Raw genomic sequence first — 12,394 nt, forward strand, 5'->3', positions numbered from 1 at the left:
GGTTGAGTGGGGGGGGGCAGCCACGTGCTGAGGCTGAAGTTTGGGGGCCAGTTGTGGGTGTGGCTACATTCGGAGTATAAGACGCAACCAAGTAATCAGCCTATTTGCCTGGGGGGGGGGAGTGCACTCCGAAAAATAAGGTAACTTTACTGAAGATTCCATGTAGGTACAAGAGAAAAGCTACTTCTAATGATTTCCTGTCAAAATAGCATAGGAAAACTTTCCCTTTCCTCCCTGGACCTCCCATTGTCCATTGTCCACCATGCATTTGCACTTTCTTTGTTTTTGGAACAGTCTGTCTGCCTCGGACTTCCCCAGCTGGTGACCTTGAGATATTGGATCTGTCTCAGACTTCCAGTTGACACACTTGCATTCCAAATTTCCTTCCCAAGCCTCCCTTAGATTCCAAGGCCTTCCCTTCCCCCTCCTGTTATAGTTGTCTGGTTGCAAGCAAGGTCAGATCCTGAAGATGAAACTCAAATACTTTGGCCACCTAATGAGAAGGAAGGACTCACTGGAGAAGAGCCTAATGCTGGGAACAATTGAGGGCAAAAGGAGAAGGGGATGGCAGAGAACGAGGTGGGTAGATGCAGTCACTGAAGCAGTAAGAGTGAGCTTAAATGGACTCCAGAGGATGGTAGAGGACAGGAAGACCTGGAGGAACATTGTCCATGGGGTCACAATGGGTCAGACACGACTTCACAACTAACAACAAAAAAGCAAGAATGCGGGGCTTCTTTTCTGAAGCTCTGTTTGGGGGCTTCTTTTCTGAAGCTCTGTTTGGTGGCTTCTTTTCTGAAGCTTCGTTTCTAATGCTTCTTTCAGCCTCTGAAACCTCTGTTTGAGAAGCTGGGTGGGGCTACATTCGGAGTATAAGACGAACCCAGATTTTCACCCTCATTTTTGGTGGAAAAAGGTGTGCCTTATACTCCAAAAAATACGGTACATAAATAAATAAAATAGAGGAGATCCTGACTGTTTGCCTTCAGTAAGTGAGTTTTGGGGAATTAAATGATTCCCAAGATTATGCCTGTTACCAAAAATAGAAACAAGGCAAAGGGAAACTACATTGATCCCCAAATTTTCTTGATAGCAGAGATCCAATCTTAGCTATGCTGTCATCTCAGTTGATGTTTGAAGGGTGATCCACAGGAAATTTGGTGTATTTTTCAGTATTTGAAAAGAGCAAAATAGCGTTTACCATAAAGCAGATGTCAGGATTCCAAACGATGACCTCATTAAATCATGAGCCTCAAGCCAAGCTTCAAAAGAAATCCAATAATTCATTAGGAGCTTCATGTCAGCACATTCCAAGTGAAGCCAACTCTGACCCCATGTAATTTACGTTCCAGCTCTGACCCTGTTTTCCCCCTTCCCCCAAGGTGTGTCATCAGTCACATTCTCCATCGAAGCAATTTTTTGGGTTGTAGAGATCACTCTTCTCTGGCCACTGTGGATAACCATGGAGACAGCCTTAACAGAGATATGGCTGGAATGTGCTTTTGTTTTGACTTATATGCTGCCTCACCACAGCTAAAGAATTAGCTTGCCCATCCCCCTTGCTAACGGCAACTCAAGAGCAGACCAGAGATGCTCTTTGAGTTGACAGCAGATATTTCTTCCATGAGATTCACTGTTGGAGTGAAACTTTTGATGAGTGGATGAAAGTGGACAAAGATACCTACAGGAATGAAGGGAAGGAGAGGAAAGAGGAAAGGAGGGGAATGAAGGGAAGGGAAGGGAAGGGAAGGGAAGGGAAGGGAAGGGAAGGGAAGGAAAGGAAAGGAAAGGAAAGGAAAGGAAAGGAAAGGAAAGGAAAGGAAAGGAAAGGAAAGGAAAGGAAAGGAAAGGAAAGGATGAGGTTTTATTGGAATCTCCTTTCCTAGATGGAACCATTTCTAGGGACAATCAAAATTCATGATTTGCAGGAGATTTTTTATGGAAGCAAAGTATTTAAGACTCAGGGTGAAATGCTACTCATTAGATTTTCATTTTGGCAGAGGGGTACAGATAGACTTTTCTATCTGTTGGATCAGTATGAAAGAACCAGAGATGTCTCATGTTGAGCATCTCTGTTTGAGGTTACATAGCAAGGGAGAAATTTCTTAGAAACTCTTTGACTCTTCCAGATAGAAAAGGGACGTTACATGAATGGATGGATGGATGGATGGATGGACACACGGACGGACATCTGGACATCTATTTGATTTGTATGCATTCAATTCCAGACAGCTGCACAGCAGATCACAATAAAAAATAAAGTATCCACCCTAAAACATAAAGTTCTGAATAATAAGGAATGCACAGTAAGTTGAGGCCACATCAGCATCATAATGTTCAAAAGTCCACAGTAAGAAAACAGTAAATTCATCATGTCAAAAGCACAACTTTATAAATTAAACCAGTCACATATAATAGCATCAAAGAAAAACAATTGGAAATCAACCCAGCAGAATGATAGGTGTCCCAAATGCCCACAGAACAATTTGGTTGTGGATGCGTTCTGGGAATCCACTACCTTGAGTTACATCGGGACTTTTTCAGTTGGATCCCAGTTCACCCTGCAGGGAGGACTTTGCAAAACTCCTCCTTCCCCAGCTAATTATTAGAATGATAGTGATTTCTTTCTTGCCTTCTTGCTAAATGTCAAGGGATTCTTTTTCCCTCTGGAAATTGTCTGAAGGAGGTCAACAGACTCAGCAGCAACACATTCAGCATCAGGAAAGTGAGTGTATCAGTTGTCTTGTCACCCTGGAAAGCTGGACTGAGTTTCATGGACACCAGGAGTTCTGCTTCTGCATTGGTCCAGTTTCCATCATTGGGGAAGTTCTCTCTGGACTTCATATTATATTAGAAAAGTCAGTCTTGCAGCAATCTGGTTTCAACATCTCCAAATGCTTCTGCTCTACTGATTCTGAGATCAGATGCAAGGCAGGGGATTCCTCCGGCTAACTCAGAAATGAACCCACTGCTTCTGCTTCTGATGGAGCTTTTGTTTCCCCAGGCAGCCTGTGGGATGCTCAGCACCAAGTGCTTCTTGACTTTGGGAAGGGATGCAAGAGACCCACTCAATCATTACAGGCCAGGAGATCATCTCATTGGTGGGCTCTTCTCTGGAACAAGTATTCAAGAACCAGACCTGAAGAATTTCAGTTTGAGTCCTTCTAAAAAGGTTCATCAGTAAGTCTCATGATGTTGATTGATGTTATGTTACGTTGCCTTTGAGGAAAAATGGGGAGGGAGTAAGGCAGTGAGGTTTTATTTTATTTTATTTTATTGTATTTTATTGTATTGTATTGTATTGTATTGTATTGTATTGTATTGTATTGTATTGTATTGTATTGTATTGTATTGTATTGTATTGTATTTTATTTTATTTATTTTATTTAGTTTGTCAAACATGTACGAGAAAAGTGGTATAAGTATAGACATAAACACAGAAGATGAATATGAATAAATGGGGATGGTAGGACAGGGATTGTAGCCACGCTGGTGCGCTTATGCATGTCCCTGTACAGATATCTTAGGAAAGGAGTGAGGTCCACGGTAGACAGTTTAAGGTTAAAGGTTTGAGGGTTTGGGGAAGTAACCACAGGTAGTGCATTCCAGGCATTGTCCACTCTGTTGCTGAAGTCGTATTTTCTGCAATCTAGTTTGGAGCGGTTTACCTTAAGTTTGTATCTATTGTTTGCCCGTGTATTATTGTGGTTGAAGCTGAAGTAGTCATTGATAGGTAGGACTTTGTAGCAGACAATTTTGTTTACTACGCTTAGGTCAGACCTTAGTCAGCATAGTTCTAGATTGTCCAAGCCCAAAATTTCAAGCCTGCTGGCATAAGGTATTCTGTTGTGAGCAGACGAGTGGAGGACACTTCTCGTGAAATACCTCTGGACTTGCTCAATTGAATTAATGTCCGATATACAGTGTGCATTCCAGGCAGAAGAGCTGTATTTGAGAATTGGTCAGGCAAAGGTTTTGAATGCACAAGTTAACAATTTGATGTTAATAAGAAGTTTCGCAAAATTAGGTTAACAACTCTTAATGCCTTTTTGGCAATGCTGTTCCAGTGAGCTCTAGGGCATAGATCATTTGGATGTGTACTCCTAGGTCCTTGACAGAGTGAGGTTAATTAGTTAGTTAGATCGACACTCACATCTGTATACATTTTATTTTTTTTATTTTTTTTATTAAAAACTTTTACAAAAAATAGAAAATTCCCCCCTATTCCCCCCACCCTTTACCCCCCTTCATCCCACTCTCCCCCCCTCGAGTTCCCAGAGCAAAATACAAGGTATTTCATTTAGTCAAACATAAACTAGATTAATCTACTTATCCTCAAAGTACTACCTCCCCCACTGAAACCTTAACCCCACTATCGATAACCAAATACTTCTAATACTAACAGTCATTCATAAGCTATTTGATATTTTCTTGTCTGATACTTATTTTGAATATAATCAATCCATCTTCTCCATTCCGATACGTATCTTTCTTGCGTGTGGTCCTTCAAATACGCCAAGATTTTCGCCATTTCTGCTAGGTTTGTTACTTTCAGTGTCCGCTCTTCAATAGTAGGCAAAGAGTCTTTCTTCCAATATTGAGCTACCAGTAGCCTAGCTGCTGATATTAAGTTCAAAATCCGTTTAGTCTCTAAAGCTGTACAGTCTGTAGTTATACCCAATAGAAACAATTGATGAGTAAATTTTAACCTTCTTTTCAAAATGTTCTGCATCACCCACCAAATTTTTATCCAAAATGCCTTGATTTTCTTGCAGGTCCACCATATATGGTAATAGGTTGCATCATTACATTCACATCTCCAACATTTAGCTTGCAAATTCGAGTACATACATGTTAATTTCTTAGGATCTAAGTGCTATCTATAAAACATTTTATAAAAATTCTCTCTCAAATTTTGTGCTTGCATAAATTTAACATTTCTGACCCAAATCTTTTCCCACGTTTCCATCATCATTGGTTCCTGAAAGTTTTGTGCCCATTTTATCATACAATCCTTAACCAATTCCGTTTCTGAGTCTATTTCCAGTAATGCATTATACAACCTTTTAATATGCATCTGACTTTGATCTCTAATCTGTTTCACCAAATTTTCCTCATTTTGCATAACCCCAATTTTTTAATCCTCCCTCCATCTAGCTTGAAGCTGACCATACTGAAACCAAGTATAAATTATCCCTTCTTCTTTTAATTCATCTAGAGATTTCAGTTGCAACTTACCCCTTTCCAAAAGAAGAAGCTCTTTATAGGTAATCACGTCTATTTTTTGCTCTGTACTTATATTTTCTATTGCATTTCTGGGATTTGCCCATATAGGTATCTTATAGTTCAGCTTATATTGGTACTTTTTCCAAACCCTCAACAATGCATTTCTGAGTATATGACCCTTAAACACTTTATCCACTTTTTTTCATACAACAAATAAGCATGCCATCCGTATAACAAATCATAACCTTCTATATTTAACATTCTTTCTTCAGTTAAATTAAACCAATCACTAATTTGTGATAAAGCTGCTGCTTCATAATACAATCTTAAATTAGGCATTTTAAGACCTCCTCTCTCACGTATATCCTGTATAATTTTCAGTTTCACTCTTGGTTTCTTCCCAGCCCAAATAAAAGTATTAACCCCTTTCTGCCATTCCATCAGATTTCCATCTTTTTTAAGCACTGGTATCATTTGGAACAAAAATAAAAACCTAGGTAGTACATTCATTTTTATTGCTGCTATCCTTCCCTGTAATGATAATTGTAACTTTTTCCATTTTTCCATTTCTTTCTGTACTTTTTGCCAGAGAATTTCATAATTAGTTTTATACAATTTCGTATTTGAGGCTGCAATATATACTCCTAAATACTTAACCTTTTTAACTACTTCAAACCCCGTTATTCTCCCTAACTCTTCTCTTTGAGTTATAAATAAATTTTTAGTTATCATCTTTGTCTTGTGTAGATTTACTTTAAAACCAGATACTTTACCATATTGAGCTACTATATCCAACATATAGGGAGCCGCTTCTATAGGTTGAGATAAAGTAAGAACCAGGTCGTCTGCAAACACTCTTAGTCTATAATCCTGCTGTCTAATTACAATTCCTTTTATTTTGTCAGAATCACGTAGCTTATTCAACAAAACTTCTAAAGTTAAAATAAACAACAATGGTGACAAGGGACAGCCCTGCCTCGTACCTTTCTAAATTTTAAACACATCTGTTAAACCTCCATTAACTATTATTTGTACTGTTTGTTCCTGATATATTGCTCTAATTGAATGTATGAAATACTCCCCAAAGTGCATTTTTTTCTATTATTTTAAACAAAAATTGCCAGTTCAATCAATCAAATGCTTTCTCTGCATCCACGAATATAAACGCTGCAGGGACCTGATTATTTTTCTCCAACTATTCCAATAAGTTTATAATTTGCCTAACATTATATTTCATCTGTCTCCCTTTTATAAAACCTGATTGGTCATTGTGAATAATTTGTTGCATAACTGGCATTAGTCTATTCGATAATATCTTAGCAAAAATTTTGTAATCTGTGTTCAGAAGTGAGATTGGCCTAAAATTTTCAGGTTTGGTACAGTTTTGGTCTTCCTTCGGAATCAATGAAACAAAAGCTGTTCTCCAATAGGGTGGGACTCCTCCCCCTGATTGAATTTTACAAAATAGAGTTTTAAGCGGGTCTACCATTTCAAGCTGTAAGTTCTTATAATAAACAGCTGTTAGTTCATCTGTTCCTGGAGCTTTCCCTATTTTTAACTGCTTAATTGCCGCAACAATCTCCTCCAAAGTTATTGGTTGATTCAATCCTTCCCTCTGTTCCGACATTAGTTCCAAGATATTCCCTTCCTTTAGATATCTATCTATATCTATACCTTGTATTGAGTCACTAGCTTTTGTATAAAAGCTTTGTATATAGCTTTGTATAAAATTCCAAAAAAAGCCTTTTTAATCAAATTCTGTTGGTAGACTTCCTTACCTCTATATTCTATCTTACTAATGACTCGTGCTTTCTATTTTTTCCTCAACATGTAGCCCAACCATCTACCTGGTTTATTGGAATTACAAAATGTATTATGTTTAGCATATTGTAAACTAGTTGCCACTTGATCAGCCATTAACATATTGAATTGCCCTCATAGTATGTTTATTGTTTCTTTTACTTTCTTATCTGCTAGATTAGATATAAGTATTTGTTCTTTCTTTTTTATGTCTTCCTCTATCTCTTTATGCTTCTTCTGTTGTTTTGATCTATATTTATTATTCATATGTATTAAGATACCCCTCATGTAAGCCTTACTAGCATCCCAAACCATTTCCATATGAGTACCCTTATTCATGTTAATAACAAAAAAATCTCTCATCTGTTTTTTAAGCTCCTTTACATTTTCTTCATATCTGAATAAGTTTTCATTCAACCTCCAAGACCTTCTTTCTCCCCTCTCCCGTTCAAATTCAATCCAAACTGGACTATGATCAGTTAAAGTTCTTGGAAATATCTTCATCTTCTTCACCCTGGAAATAAAATCATTTGTGATTAGTATAAAATCAATCCTGGAGAAGGATTGATGTCTATCAGAAAAAAAGGTAAAATCTTTTTCCTCCAGATTACGTTCTGTCCAGATATCTCTCAATTCTATATCTTCCATCATATCAAAAAAAGATTTAGGTAATTTTGCATGTGCTGAAGTCTTTGATAAGCTTTTTTTATCTTTCTGCATATCAATTACTCCATTCCAGTCACCCATTAGTATAAAAGATTTATAATCCCACTGTATTATTTTAGCATGTAAAAGTTTATAAAACTTGTCTTGTTGCTGGTTAGGGGCATATATTCCGATAAGAAGCATTTTTCCAGACTGTGTCAATAACTCAATTGCAATATATCTTCCTTGATCATCTGCCTCAATTAAGTTAGCTGATAGTCCTTTCCTTACATATATAACTAGTCCATTTTTCTTCTCTGGTGCTGATGCCACAAAGTTTGTACCTAATCTTGAATTTATCAAATATTTTTGGTCTGATAATCTAATATGTGTTTCTTGTAAGCAAATAACATCATTGTTAAATTGTTTCAAGTAATGAAATACTTTCTTTCTTTTTTGTGGAGAGTTTAGGCCATTAACATTCCAAGATAGGAATTTAGTTACCATCTTTAGCCTTTCGAAGCCTTGCGAGCACCAGCTGAAGCTCCTCCTCCACCTTACTCTTCAGCCTAGCTCCCCCCACTGCTTCTGTTTTTTGCACTACTTGAGATGAATCTTGAGATTGTTGCCCTTTTGGTTGTTGTTGTTGCAATTTATAAGTTGCTCGGGTCAGTTGTTGTGTTTTCGGCTCTCCATTCTTAGGTGGTTCCAAGGTTGGGGGTAAACCCCCAAGATCCAAATCTTCTTCCATAATAATTCCTCCAGCTGCAGCTGCAGCTTCAGTGTAAGTTTGTATCTGTTTTCCATCTTTTCCTTGTTGTATCATCTCCATTTTCTTCTCCCCCCCCCCCCGGTGAGGGTGGGTATCCAGCCTGTAACACGTTTACATAAAAAATCTTTTGCCTTCCAAATTGTGTTTAATCGGTATCTTTCTCCTTTATAAGTCACTATTAGACCAGTTGGAACATCCCATCTATATGCCACCTGTTGATTTCTCAGCTCATTAACCAAAAAGCCAAAGTCTTTCCTGCTCCTCAGCATCTTTGGAGGAATCTCTTTCAAAACCACCACCTCCTGCCCAGCCACCTGAACTTTATTATTGTAGGAAGCTTGTAAAATTTCATTTCTGATCCTCCTAGTTGTGAAATAAATCACCACATCTCGTGGCAGCTGTCTTTGTTTTGCCAATCAGGAATTAACCCTGTAAATTTTGTCAATTTGGAATGCCACATCTTCTGGTTTTTCTTTAATTATCTCAGCCATATCATCAGCACAAATGTCTTTTAAATTTTCTTTGCTATTTTCCTTCAGGCCTCTCAGTCTCAAAGCAAACTCCATAGATCTGTATTGTAACATTACCAATTCATCATCCACTTTTTCTGTTCTAGTCATAACATCTCCCATTTTGCTTTCCAGATTTAAATTGGCTTCATTAATTTCCTCAACTTTCCCATCAAGCTGAATAACAAGATTTGAAAGTCCTGATACAGCAAAAACGATGTCATCTCTTATTTTATCATGCTCCTTTGCAACTGCTCCCTTGATCGAACCTATATCTTCCTCTATTTTCTTAAATTTCCCTTCAACAAGTAAAGTTAAATTGTTCATTGCTTCTCTCATTGCTATTGCTTGATTGTTCATGGCTTCTTTCATAGCTTCCTTAAAATCATTAAGTGCTGCTTCTTGACTCTGGCTCTGGCTCTGTGAATCAGCTGGAAATTGCGCTTTCTGTGTCACCACTGACACAACTGGGAAGCCTCCCCCTCCTTTAACAACTCCTGGTTTCACTTGCTTAGAAGCCTTTTTTTTCCTTTTTTTTCCCTCCATCCCCCCCCTTTTCTTTGAAAGCGACAAAGTCTTTAAAGATGTTAATTTAAAGTCTCTGAGTTGCCAGACAAAGTAGTTTTTTCCCTTTGTTCTTTTCCCTCCACAATCTCCATTCCCAGCAGTTAATAGGCAGCTAATCCACTCTCCCAGCGCAAAGTTCTCAAACACTTTCGTTTCAGGCTTTCACTTTCAAAGCCCTGAGAAAGACCCCATCTTCCGCCTTCAGCTCAGGATTCAGATCAAAACAAAGTAACTTTGGAGTTAAGCTCTGTATTTTTAAGGCTTGTTCTCTTGTTTTCCGCTCTGCCTGCACTTGGGATCAGTCAAACTCACGTTTTAAAAGCAGGATCGGATCACGGCTTCTCGCCCTGCTTTTGCAGGGATGTCCTGGCTCTGGAGCTTCTTGGCGGGCTGTCTGAGGAGCTCACACCCTCCAAGCCTCTGGAAATGATCCAGAGAGCTTTCGGGGGGCTCTACTCTCACCCACCAGCTCTCCTCCCCTTCTTTTCCCGAAGGAGAGTTTTTTCAGCCATTTGACAGCTGATTTGCGCTGTCAAAATGGCTTTTACGGAGACACAGGGCTGGCAGTCATAAATGACCGTCCCACGGAGCCTGCGGTGCCAACAGGAAGTTAGTCACATCTGTATACAAATGGCATGAAGTGGAACACATTCAGCAGATGAAACAAAAGCAAGCTTTAATGCTCAGCACCCTTGTCCAACTGATCTCTACATTTATTTTTATTTATTTATTTTATTAAATTTATATACCACTGTACTCCCAAAGGACTCAGGGCGATGAACAGCCAAAAGATAAAATACACGAAATACAGACGTTAAAATACATTAAATACTTTGGCCCAAACAGATTTAAAACAATCCAATTTATAAACAAATTGAAAAGGCAATTTAAAAGAAAAGTCAGACCACATGGACAACTTGCTTTCATCTTTCAAGGTCATGGTTATGGTCTCAGCATGGCCATCAAAGAAAAGGACAGGAGGCTCTAATTGGTCAGTCCCAATTCAGAGAAAAGGCTGATTTCTGTTCTGAGTCTTTCCTAGAAGATAGCTCTCTATCAGAGTCTCCTTTGGACAAGATCGGCGGCACTTAAATCTAATATTATTAGCATCTGGTGTGGCTACAATAGCCAGGAGATGACAATCCTATTGTAGAGTAGTAGTTTCTACCCTGCACAAGCAGGAGACCCTATACCCGTGTTGGCGAACCTATGGCACACGTGCCGGAAGTGGCACGCAGAGCCATGTTGCCTGGCACAGGTTGCGTCACCCATTCCTCTTCCGGGTTTCCAGGGCACGCATGTGCACCAGCCAGCTAGTCTGCAGGTTACCGGTGCACATGCGTGCATGACAATCAGCTGGCCGGGTGGAAGGGGGTTGTGGTGGGAAGGATCCACTGTCTGGGGCTTTCCTGTCCGCACCGGAGCAGAATGTCCAGGGAAAGAGATTAAATCTCCTGGCCATTGCTTCTGGAAGCGCAAGAACCACCGCTGCCGGGTGGAAGTGGGTGGGGGTGGGAAGGATCCGCTGTCTGGGGCTTCCCTGTCCGCACCGGAGCAGGATGTCCAGGGAAAGAGATTAAATCCCCTGGACATTGCTTCTGGCAGCGCAAGAACCACCGCTGACGGGTGGAAGGGGGTGGGGGTGGGAAGTATTCAGATCCTTCCCATCCCCACCCCCTTCCACCCAGCGGCGGCAGTTCTTGCGCTGCCAGAAGTAATGGCCAGGAGATTTAATCTCTTTCCCAGGACATCCTGCTCCGGTGCGGGGAAAGGGAAGCCCCAGACAGCGGATCATTCCCACCAGCCCCTTCCACCCAGCGGCGGCAGTTCTTGCACTGCCAGAAGCAGCGGGCCGGGACTACAATCCCTTCCCCCGAAAGCTCAGACTTCTCAGGCCCAAAACAGGCCATGGTGGGGGGGGGGCGGCACAAAGCGCATGTCTGGGACTGCGCATGCATAATGCAGAATGCATGCATGGGCAAGTGTGCATAATACGGGGAGCATGCGTGGGGTGTCATGTGTGCATGCGCATGGGTGGGGGGATATCACATTGCATTATGGGTCCTGGCACGTGCACGTGTTATCACGCACATACACACACACTTCCTGGCACGCGATGGCAAAAAGGTTAGCCATCACTGCCCTATACCATTCCAGACAAATGGCTGTCCAAACTCTTCTTAAAAACCTCCAGTGATGGAGCATCCACAATTTCGGGAAGGAAGCCCTTCCACCAGTTAATTGCTTTCACTGTCAGGAAATTTCTCCTTACTTCTAGGTTGGTGATTTCACTGAATGTAACATCATGGCAAAATCCATGTATCTTTTCAGGAAAGCAAGTGTGTTGTACTGGAAAATTCTGTCCTTCCTTTTTGCCATTCAGGAAATCAACAAAGATCCTCTTCTCTTGCCCAACCTCACCCTGGGTTATAACCTCCATGACAACTTTCGGGACAGAATAATGACTTTGGATGGTCTGTTGGATTTGCTTTCCACTGGAGAGGCCAATGTTCCCAACTACAGCTGCGGAAGGAAGAGAAACATGCTGGTTCTCCTGGAAGAGACCAACTCTGATATATCCATCCTTATGGCTGCCATATTGGGCATCTACAAAATCCCACAGGTATAGAGCCAGTGAATGGCTGCAAGTTTATTCCAGAGCAGTTCAAGAAGATTTTCTCCTTAGAAATGTTAATTAAGCATAGATTAAGATGAAGAATTAATCTTTATGTCATCTTTCAGTCTCCCAGAGAAACAAGAACAAATATTGATATCTCGGCTAATCCCCATTCTCTGTCTGTCTCTCGTGTATTTACTACTAATTTGTGTGTACTATTTACCACTAATTTGCATGTATGTCCACCAGTTTAGGTTC

Source organism: Pantherophis guttatus, chromosome 2 (genome assembly GCF_059756535.1).
Source record: "Pantherophis guttatus breed Tessera chromosome 2, ASM5975653v1, whole genome shotgun sequence".
NCBI lineage: Eukaryota > Metazoa > Chordata > Lepidosauria > Squamata > Colubridae > Pantherophis > Pantherophis guttatus.